General features: G+C 38.2%; 1 long non-coding RNA gene across 1 annotated transcript; it reads left to right on the plus strand.

The window, feature by feature from the left end:
* Window positions 1-1,299: 1,299 nt before the first annotated feature.
* On the plus strand, window positions 1,300-3,602 carry LOC108445195. The gene is made up of 3 exons (XR_001859959.1): window positions 1,300-1,456; window positions 2,051-2,130; window positions 3,237-3,602. It is a non-coding gene; the product is annotated as an uncharacterized LOC108445195 (long non-coding RNA).
* The last annotated feature ends 5,788 nt before the right edge of the window (window positions 3,603-9,390 follow it).

The following is a 9,390-nucleotide window of genomic DNA, read 5'->3' on the forward strand; positions in this document are numbered from 1 at the left end:
TTTTTAGCCATCTATCTGCTTTATGAATCTTCTGGTCCTGCAGGGCTCCGCTGGGATGGGCATCAAGGGGGTGGCAGGGTGGTGGCACTAAAATGGAGGGGAAGAGCCACTGGATACGCTGAAAGCATGCAGGATCATGGCCATGCTCACCTTGCAGAGCACTGTTAACAGGCGGCTGCTCCTTCCCCTGACCCTCACCCAGCCTACTGGAACACTGCACAGGTTTTCTATTCCCTAGGCTGCTTGGCTAATTAAACCATGAAACTTGCGACAGGGTTGAGATGGTCTCATGTCCTGAAGTGATCACACACTTGCCACTCTGTCCATAGGAGAAAAGGGCATTGTTACAGGACCTAATTAGCAGAAGTAGTCACATTAAAAAGGTCATCTGATGAGAGACTATAACATCATTACCCACTTAAAATAGAAGAAATATCCATCCAGCCTCTCCAAACATCTCAAAATAGGAACACTTCAGCTTTCCCAGGGGTTCATTTAATTGCAGCTCACCACAGGCAGTGAGGACAGGATGTTTGAAGGCCAGTACTAAGCAGGAGGCAGCCTCACTTGATATCAACCTTCTATTCTAAAAAAGATTTCAGCATTTTTTTCAGTGGGACTTGCCAACCCTGTTTTACACAGCTAGTTTTAAGCATTCAGTTTTAAACAAATATGTGGTCACTCTATTACATTTATAAACTAAGAATGGCAGATGCAGTCTATGCCTCTGTTTTTTATTCTTTTTTATTTCACAAGTTTTTATTCTTTTTTCTAGAGGAATTCCTCCCAATATATACATTTTATTCCTCCTTCTTAAGCATCTGTACAAGATTATTCTTTGTGTTATGCTCACTATCCTCAATCTTCCAAAAGTTACAACTCTCAAGATTAGTATATTTAGAAAATAGGCCTTTTAAATTGTTCTGAGAGGATTTCTCCCCAACTGAGTATAATTTTCATTAAGCAACATTCTAAGTATTACAGAAAGGCTAACAGATGCTCACACTCTATCTTATGGTCTAAGAAAATGCTGAACATATTGATAGATGTAGCAACAAATCCTGCTTTAAGTAAGTGGAACATCCTAAATAATCATGTTAAACTTCTTGTTTATTCTGGTAGGTAATAATAGGATTTGAACACAGAGTGCTGCTGAAACTGTAAAACACACTTCAGTGCCAGGGGAAGAAAATGTCATTACTACTACAAATCAAGGGAGATTATTTAATTAGGACCACTTCATCCTTTAAGCAAATAAAAGAACCTGAGTCTACCTTACTTCTTTCTGACTCCCACCATCAGTGCTCTGAATCATTTTGATCAAAAGCATGGTTTAAATCCACATCATATGCTTCCATAACACCTACTTTACACTTATTAGCTGTTTCTAAGCTTCTTCTAAATGAAATGGGGGCAACCATAATTTCTGACCATGTCTTCCAGAAATAGATTCCTCGTAAGTATTTAATCTTGCTTTCTCTTCTTTCCTCTGTTTCCTATGGTCAATTATCCTGTTTTCTGCTGTTATTTCTTTTGCTAATCACAACATTTTACAGCCTTGTTCTGAAGCCTATATTCCACACTATTAAGACCTTATTATGTATTCACACTGCAAATGCAGGAGCTTTTCAGTGTAGGCGCTCTGTCTTTGCCATTATAGTAAACTCAGAGCCTGTCTTTGCACCTTTTATCCTTTAAAAGCTTTATCTTAAAATGGTAGTAATCTTCATAGGTTATTTATGCTTTAATGTGTTATGAATAACTCAATAACTAATTATTATGATAATGCAGGTAAAATATTTACAACAGTATCAGATATATTGTATTACAGCTAAAGCTGCTTATGTACTAATGACTATCAGAAAATACTCACTGGACCTTCAAAGGCATATTATCTCAGTGCACAGACATAGGATTCCTGTAAGTCCTTTCATTTCTGAGTCATTGTAATTATTTGTTTTCCCCTCATTCTTTTGCTTTCATGGTTAAGTTCTGATCAATTCTGAGTATTTGCTTTCATAATATTCTTTTCTCTCCTTTTCTTCTGTAGAAAGAAAAAGAAATAATCCCAGAGGCCAAAATTCTTTTTCATGTTTTCTATATTACAGAATCAAAAAGACCATTGCTTTGGTATGTATGAACACCTCCGTTGTGTATTTGGGTTGAAGAAATGACAGAATTTGGGTTGCAAAAAAACCAAAGGAATCAGGTTTTGTGCAGTATTAGTCAAATATTCAGTATGATTTTATCCAAAGGGTGCTTTTTCTTAAGTATTGCAGTAACAGCACAATCACTACTGCCAGTTAGTACCATGATTTCCAGGCACAGGAAATGAAGAATACACTGTAACTCACCTTCTTTTGTAATATGTATTGCTAGGTTCGTGACATCCAAGTATCACCTGAAATGGAGACTGAATGAAACATACCCATGTAAATATTTTTTAAGTAAAAAAGAAAAGTAGGAATGCAAACATTCTGATACACTGGAATAATTTAATATTGTGAAGTAAAATAAAAAAAAAAAGGAGTGAGTCTGGAGTTCAAGCCTAGAGCTTTCTTGATTAACTTTTCCCCCATAGATATAGAGTCAGGGTCCATGCTTCCAAAAATACTTTAGGAAAAATTGCAAGTAAGATTAAGAATTTTGAGAAATACTCAGCTATTTTTTAAACCCCCAAATTTTTACACAATTTCTAAGTAATCTTTTTTTTTACTCTCAAAATAGTATATAATAACATAACTGAAGTTAATATGCAAAAGATGTTGGGTTTGTGGCTATGTGCATCATAGGTCTGTTATGTCGGTGAATGGTACAGGCTTTTATGGCCAAGATAAAAAGTATTGCCCAGGTTTATACAGGCAAAAATCCTTATACACTCAGAATAAGTCACCTTGAAAAAATCTGTCAGCAAATGGACAAGTGGTCTGAACCACCAGGATTAGGAGGCAGAAGACTCCCTTATGTTTCTTTATAAACACAGAGTGAGCAAGGCCACTTATATGATTTAGTCTTTCTCTCACTGCTGCACACTCACGCACAGGTTTGAAGGAAGTGTGATCCAAACAGCAGGTATGGAGTAGGGTGGATACATGACAGGTAACTATATTGCAGACTGAGACAAAATTGTTACAAACACGTTCGCTGTTGTTAAATGTTATATTGTTAATTGGTTATGCTGGGGCTGGATTTTGTAAGAGTTAAAGTTAATTAATATCGGTGCTCAAACTGTACAGGTGCAACACTCCCATGTAATCACTAGATGCCAATAGCCTGTGAGGTGTCTTACATCGCCCTAACATCCTGGGACATGGTTGGTGGGCTCAAAGAACCAATGGGAAGGAGAATGGAGGAAATGATGGACAGGAACACTTCCCGAAATGAGCCAAATAAGACCCTAAAAGGACCAAAGGGAAAGTGGATTGAAAAATGAACCAATCATGGTGAACCAGAGGCTATAAGAACTCTTGCGGGGTTTCGCCCCACATCCCCCTCTCATTACCTTTGCGTACGGGGAGCGCCCAGCCTCTCGAGAGTGCTGAACCTTTCTGCTTTGTCACTGGGGTCCTGAGCCTATCCTGGGTCCCTGCTTCCAGCTGTCATTTGTGTTCTGTTTAATAAATCAGTTAAACCTGTTCAGGTGACTGACCATTCATTTCATTTTTGGAGAACTTGGGACACAATGAAGGGTGAAGACCTGCATAGAAATTACAATGCACCATGCAGAATGCTGGTATGAAGCTCAATTTTTTCAATAACAGGTTAGAGGTCATCATGGGGAAGTGAGTGAGTGACTATGTTTACTTGGTTAATGGCTGGGGTTACACCTCAGTTTAGTGAAAAACTATTTCAAGAACATCAGCATTTAAATACTCCAGTATTTTCATTTGCTAGCTGATTAGTTCTGAAAAATATATTGTTTAATATCTGTTTAATCTAGATGGAGATGACACATTTTTTCTAGGTTATGTTGAATGCCATCTAGTTTGTTAGGGCTTGGTTAGGCACTAGACTATTGCAGTGTTTAGGTTAAAAATCATGAAAGATCAAAACTTCTTGAGAAAATGCTACAATGAGAGAGCCTCATTGGAACCCCATCTCCAAGGTGGGTGTTGAGCATACCTGCAGAGTGAGCCTTCAGGGCTTGCACTAGGCTTTTGATTTCTGATTTGCATGCAAAATTAGAGAATGAAAGTTTGGGAGGACAACAGTAGCGCTGAGAAGTAATTCCACATGCAAGGAGATCTATTCAAGAAATCAATATTGACCATCTTCTTGAGCACAAATAGTAAGAGCAATTGCATATGTTTCTTGGGTTTAATTTTTGGCTATGAATTTATTTTGCTCTGACATGTGATTCCAGGAGCCATGCCAGTGTCCTGAGGATGCTTGAAGAGCATATGGTTTCTGGGCAGCATCTTTTCTGCCAGTCCTTGCTAACCTGTACGTCTTCTTTTCCACAGCACCCTGAACAATTGAAGAGTGCAGATCCCTTCTAGGCAATTTCTACTCCTGCCTCCTAGGAGTGGGGACAAAGGATGTTCAATTCTTGCATTATTTGTTCAAATATTCCTTTGAAATTCAGTGCATTCTCACTTTTCTGGCATAGAATTCTGTGTCAACAAATGAAGAAGTATTATATATATCTAAACAAAAAAATAATTTCTTTATCTAGAGCACAATCTAAAGTTCTGCCGAAAATGATAGCAGGAAAACCCCAATACTAACATAAGCTTTCAAATGGATATGAGTCTTATAAAAGAGATCAGTGATAGCTGCTTGCTCTTCCCTCAGTTGTGTGAAAGTATTGTTTAATTATGGATCAAGTTCAGCCTTTAGCTCCTTGACCAATGTTGATTATTCCTTCCATTTTCTTAGAGAATATAAAAAGACTGTAAAAGGAAAGAAGAAGAAATTTAAAAAAAAAAAACCAAAACCAAAAACCCTTGGAGCACTTTGAATTAAAGGAAAAAGATAGAATAGCAAAAATTGGATCTAAAACAATAAAGTAAAACTCTCTCTGGGCAAGAGATCTGAGAAATACACACAATTCCCATTCTTTTTAGGCACGTAAATTAAAATATATATAGTTTTTTGATCAAAATATATAAAACAGAAGTCTTGTAATTTTAACGGTTATTGTTGACCCAAAACAGTCTGTGTCTGAATAGACCATTTTTCAATTTTTTAAAAATTTTTTGGTTTTATTTGTAAAATAAAATTTGCCTCAAGGGAAGCTTATTTTGGCCTAAGATGGTTATCCAGCACAAGAAAGCAACTTGTCCCATCTGAGGCATTTGGAACATTGTTAGTCCTTGAAGTTCTGATTGAATAAAAAACCAAGGAGAGTTTACAATGTAAACCCATGGGTTTTAAACAAAATTTCTACACACCTCAGCAGCTGTTGCTGTGGTTTCAGAGTTTTTGCACTTACTGACAATTCAGGAAATTTATGGGTTTCAATATGGTATATCAGGATCACTCCTGTGCACAGCATCTTCTGGACAGAGACAGAGAAATAGCTAAAATTGATACTATGCACTTATGTCTGAACTTCTTTGAATGTCTTTATGGTACATTCAATGTTTGTTCTTCTGTGAGAATGTGGTTCAGTATGATTTCACCATATGTGTTGATTTCCTATGAGATAAAATATTTTTAACAATGCTTTATCCCAAACATATTTTAATTAATATAAGTGCAAGGGAGCAAAAATTTGGAACAGTTTCTGCACTTTAGCCACAAGTAAGAAGCATGTTTTTTATATACTTGAACCAAAGCCAGTAAGGCACGATTAAGACTGTCAACTTGGCCTGAACAATTGACAGTTGCGTACTGAGAGCAACAGAGTAAAGCTGCTAAGGTCACTAAGCTGCTAAGCCCATGTATCTAGCTGTGTATCTTGCACAGTTTACGTACCATTTTGTCCTTCTGGAAATCACTGGTGATAAATGAAAACAGCAACCCCAACTAATTAAGCAACACTAGTTTCTACCTTTGCAGGACAACAGAAACCATGCCATTTTTATTGCACCTATGTGCTATTTAATCCCGTCAGTACCCCATGTGCTTCTATTAGGTTTAAAATTCCTGAGAGTTTAAATGAGAACATGGCCAAAATGTGCAACATCCACTGTGGAGTGTACACAGTCATGACAAAGCATTATTAGGAAAATAAAAATTCTTAATTCTTGTTAGTCTAATCACTTAAGTTATTATTACAGAATAACAATCAGTGCTGCAAATCCTGAGGAAAAGACCAAATTTTAAAGCTGAAATGCCATAGTGATGTGTCATAAGGAATCCCAGAAATCTATTCTAAACAAGAGCAGGCTCTACCTTCTTCTGCAGCCTGTGTCTGTCAAGGCCCATTATGAACATTAAGATTTCTTTGGAGTTTGAGAGGAGAAATGACTGCTTGAATTCCTGCCTTCGGTTTCAAAATGTAAAATTCCAGAGATGTCCTTCATAGCTGTATGTTTTTACATTAACAGCCCATCGTATACTTTACAAATCATTCAGAGAAAATGTTTTGCTTCACTTGGGGAGAGCAATATCGTGCTTTGTTGCCAACAATAGCAACAATAATTCCACAAGTTTTTTTCTGTGTTGTTATTACATCAAGAAGTGTGATTACTTCAGCCTAACAGCCAAACAGAGGTAAATCCTGGGGCAACATCTTCACTGCAATGTGTAAATCATTTCTGCAACATCCTTATTTTGGGGAGTCTCTGCCTTATGCATTTACTGCTCACTTTCTCCCCTATCTAACACCTGATATAGATCAGCGAAATGTGTGTAGTTTAGGTGATTGACAACTCGGTCAGTTATTGTTTCCTATGCAAAACATAATCACTGAAGTGGAAGTGCAAGAATAGAGACAGTTTTTAGAGAAAGCTTAAGAGTCTGAGTAAATGTCACAGCTTCTCTGTAGAGATGTAATTAGTCACAATCACAGAATCACAGAATCACAGAATAAGCTGAGTTGGAAGGGACCCACGAGGATCACTGAGTCTAGCTTCTTACCCTGCACAGCCCCATCCCCAGGAGTCACACCATGTGCCTGAGAGCATTGTCCAATGCCTCTTGAGGTCTGTCAGGCTGGTGCTGTGACCACTTCCCTGGGGAGGTTGTTCAGTGCCCAGCCACCATCTGGGTGAAGAACCTTTCTCTCATACCCAACCTAAACCTCTCCTGACACAACTTCCCTCATGTCCTGTCACTGGTCACCACAGAGGAGAGATCAGTGCCTGCCCCTGTGCAGAGCAGAGTGGGACAATCCCCTCCCTTACCCAGGTGAAGATGCAGTGCCTGATGCACCCCAAGACATGGGTGGCTCTCCTATTTGTCTCTTAACATTTTAAAGATGGCAGATAGTTGAATTCTTTTTTACCATCCTGACATGCATCTGTTTGCTAAATTTATTGGTACTGGAGCTATGTCTATTCTGCAATCCAAGGGTGACTACTGATGAGTCAAACATAAACTTGCCTTTTAAAGGAAAAGGGGATGACAAGTGTGGCATCAATCTTTAAAGGTACTTCAAGGGTAGTCCTAAAAATTAGGTACTTGAAAGTCAAACTTTAGACCACTAAAATTTGTTTCCAGGAAGCTGACAAAAATGAGGTAATGATCACTGTGATCAATATAATATACTTGGAAATAAAATATTACTTTTGTAGCTGGAAATCATCACTAGTATAGCCACTAGATTTATTGGAATAAATCACCTAAAACATGTTGGTAAGCACGAGCTGGCTAATACTATAGTTGAACTTTCAGATAAGCTTTCAGTCAAAGGCCAGTTCCAAAGGTGTTGCAAGGCAGGAGAGGAGACAAGCCCAAGAGATAAAAATGTATTAAAACCAGAAAATAAAATATAGGAATAGATGGGTATTTTTTATTGAGGGAGAGGATGCCAAAAGGCTGTTACTGAGATCTATGCATTTTATATACATATGTATAAATTACCAGGAAAAGAAGAAAACTACATAGGTGATAGAACTTGCAGACAACAGTAGAGACATGAAAAGGATACGATGGAAAAAGAAAAAGCTTGCTAGAACGAATTATCTTGAAAATAATATGACCAAAGAGGTACCGATGCAGTTAATAAAATTACACAGGTGGAACGAGTCCTATAAATTCCTTGAGGAGCAGGTTTAACAATCCTTCAAATGGGAGCACATTCTTTTCTAAGCCTTCCAATGAACATACTAAAGTGTTGTCTGCAAAAGCAAGGTCCTCATGTGCAGATTCAGTCAAAACTGTAGATAAATATCTCCCCCTCCTTAGGCAAGAGAGACAGAAAATTTAGGGTTTTATTCACCTGATTAAGGACATGAAAGAAGAAAGCTGCAATTACCATGGGAAGTGCTACAAGTGCCTCTGCGATTTCCCCTAATGGAAAGCTGCAGTGCCACAGAGTAACCCTGGCAAAGTATACTTGTGGGGACTAGCTGCATCAGCACTTCTCCCCAGTAGTTGGCTCGGGATCCTGTCCTGTACTTGCAAAGAGTAGTGATGGACATGTGCTGTGGGGGACTGCCTGCTAGCTGGGCTGAGACAAGTTTGGTATTGTAGATTTACCCAAGTAACATTTCCGTTATCAAGACTCACAGCTCAGCTTATACCCTCTGAATTAAAAAAGAGAATCAAGACCATTAAGTCCCTCCAATAAGACTGGGAAAAGAGTGAGAAAGAGGATTAAGTATCTAATTATACCATGGAGAAATATGAACTCTGGGCTGGGGAAGCTTCTTCTAGCTTGTGGGAACATTTTATATCCGTGTATGGCTTTAACATCTTCTTTTGTACTCCAGTACTGTAAAAGAATTGAATCACTCTCCCATTGAACAGCACCTACAGAAAATGACAAAATGCAAATGTTTCTCTGTATACTACACATGGGCCATCTGTAAGTCATACCATCTTTTTCTTTTCTGAGTATTACAGACTCTACTAAGAAGAACCAAGAGATCTATCTTTCACTTTTGGCTTTCCTTAGAGCAAGCCAGATGTCTCATGGAGCTATCAGCAGGGTTTATTTTTCCTGGCTTGGATGCAAACCTCCAGTTATTAATATCAGAGTGAGTTCTGCTAGCTGACAATTTAAGATAAAGTAAATTGGAAGTGACATAAAGGAGCGTGTGGGTGTTAATGTGCGTCACCGACATTCTTTTCTGACATCCTGAAAGGTCTCATCTGTATGGCCGACACCAGCAACCTTTACCAGTGAACCTGTGCTATTAGAGGGTAGGCACTCTCATTGATTTGTAAAAGTGACAGATGCTGCATGTGGTTGTAAATTAGCCATGTGAAGCCAGTCTCCAGAGATTTCCAAGACCATTTTTTCCTTTGCAATGATTTGTGTTCTTCCATTTGCCTAGC

The sequence above is a fragment of the Corvus brachyrhynchos genome, unplaced genomic scaffold, assembly GCF_000691975.1.
Source record: "Corvus brachyrhynchos isolate BGI_N302 unplaced genomic scaffold, ASM69197v1 scaffold90, whole genome shotgun sequence".
Taxonomy (NCBI): Eukaryota; Metazoa; Chordata; class Aves; order Passeriformes; family Corvidae; genus Corvus; species Corvus brachyrhynchos.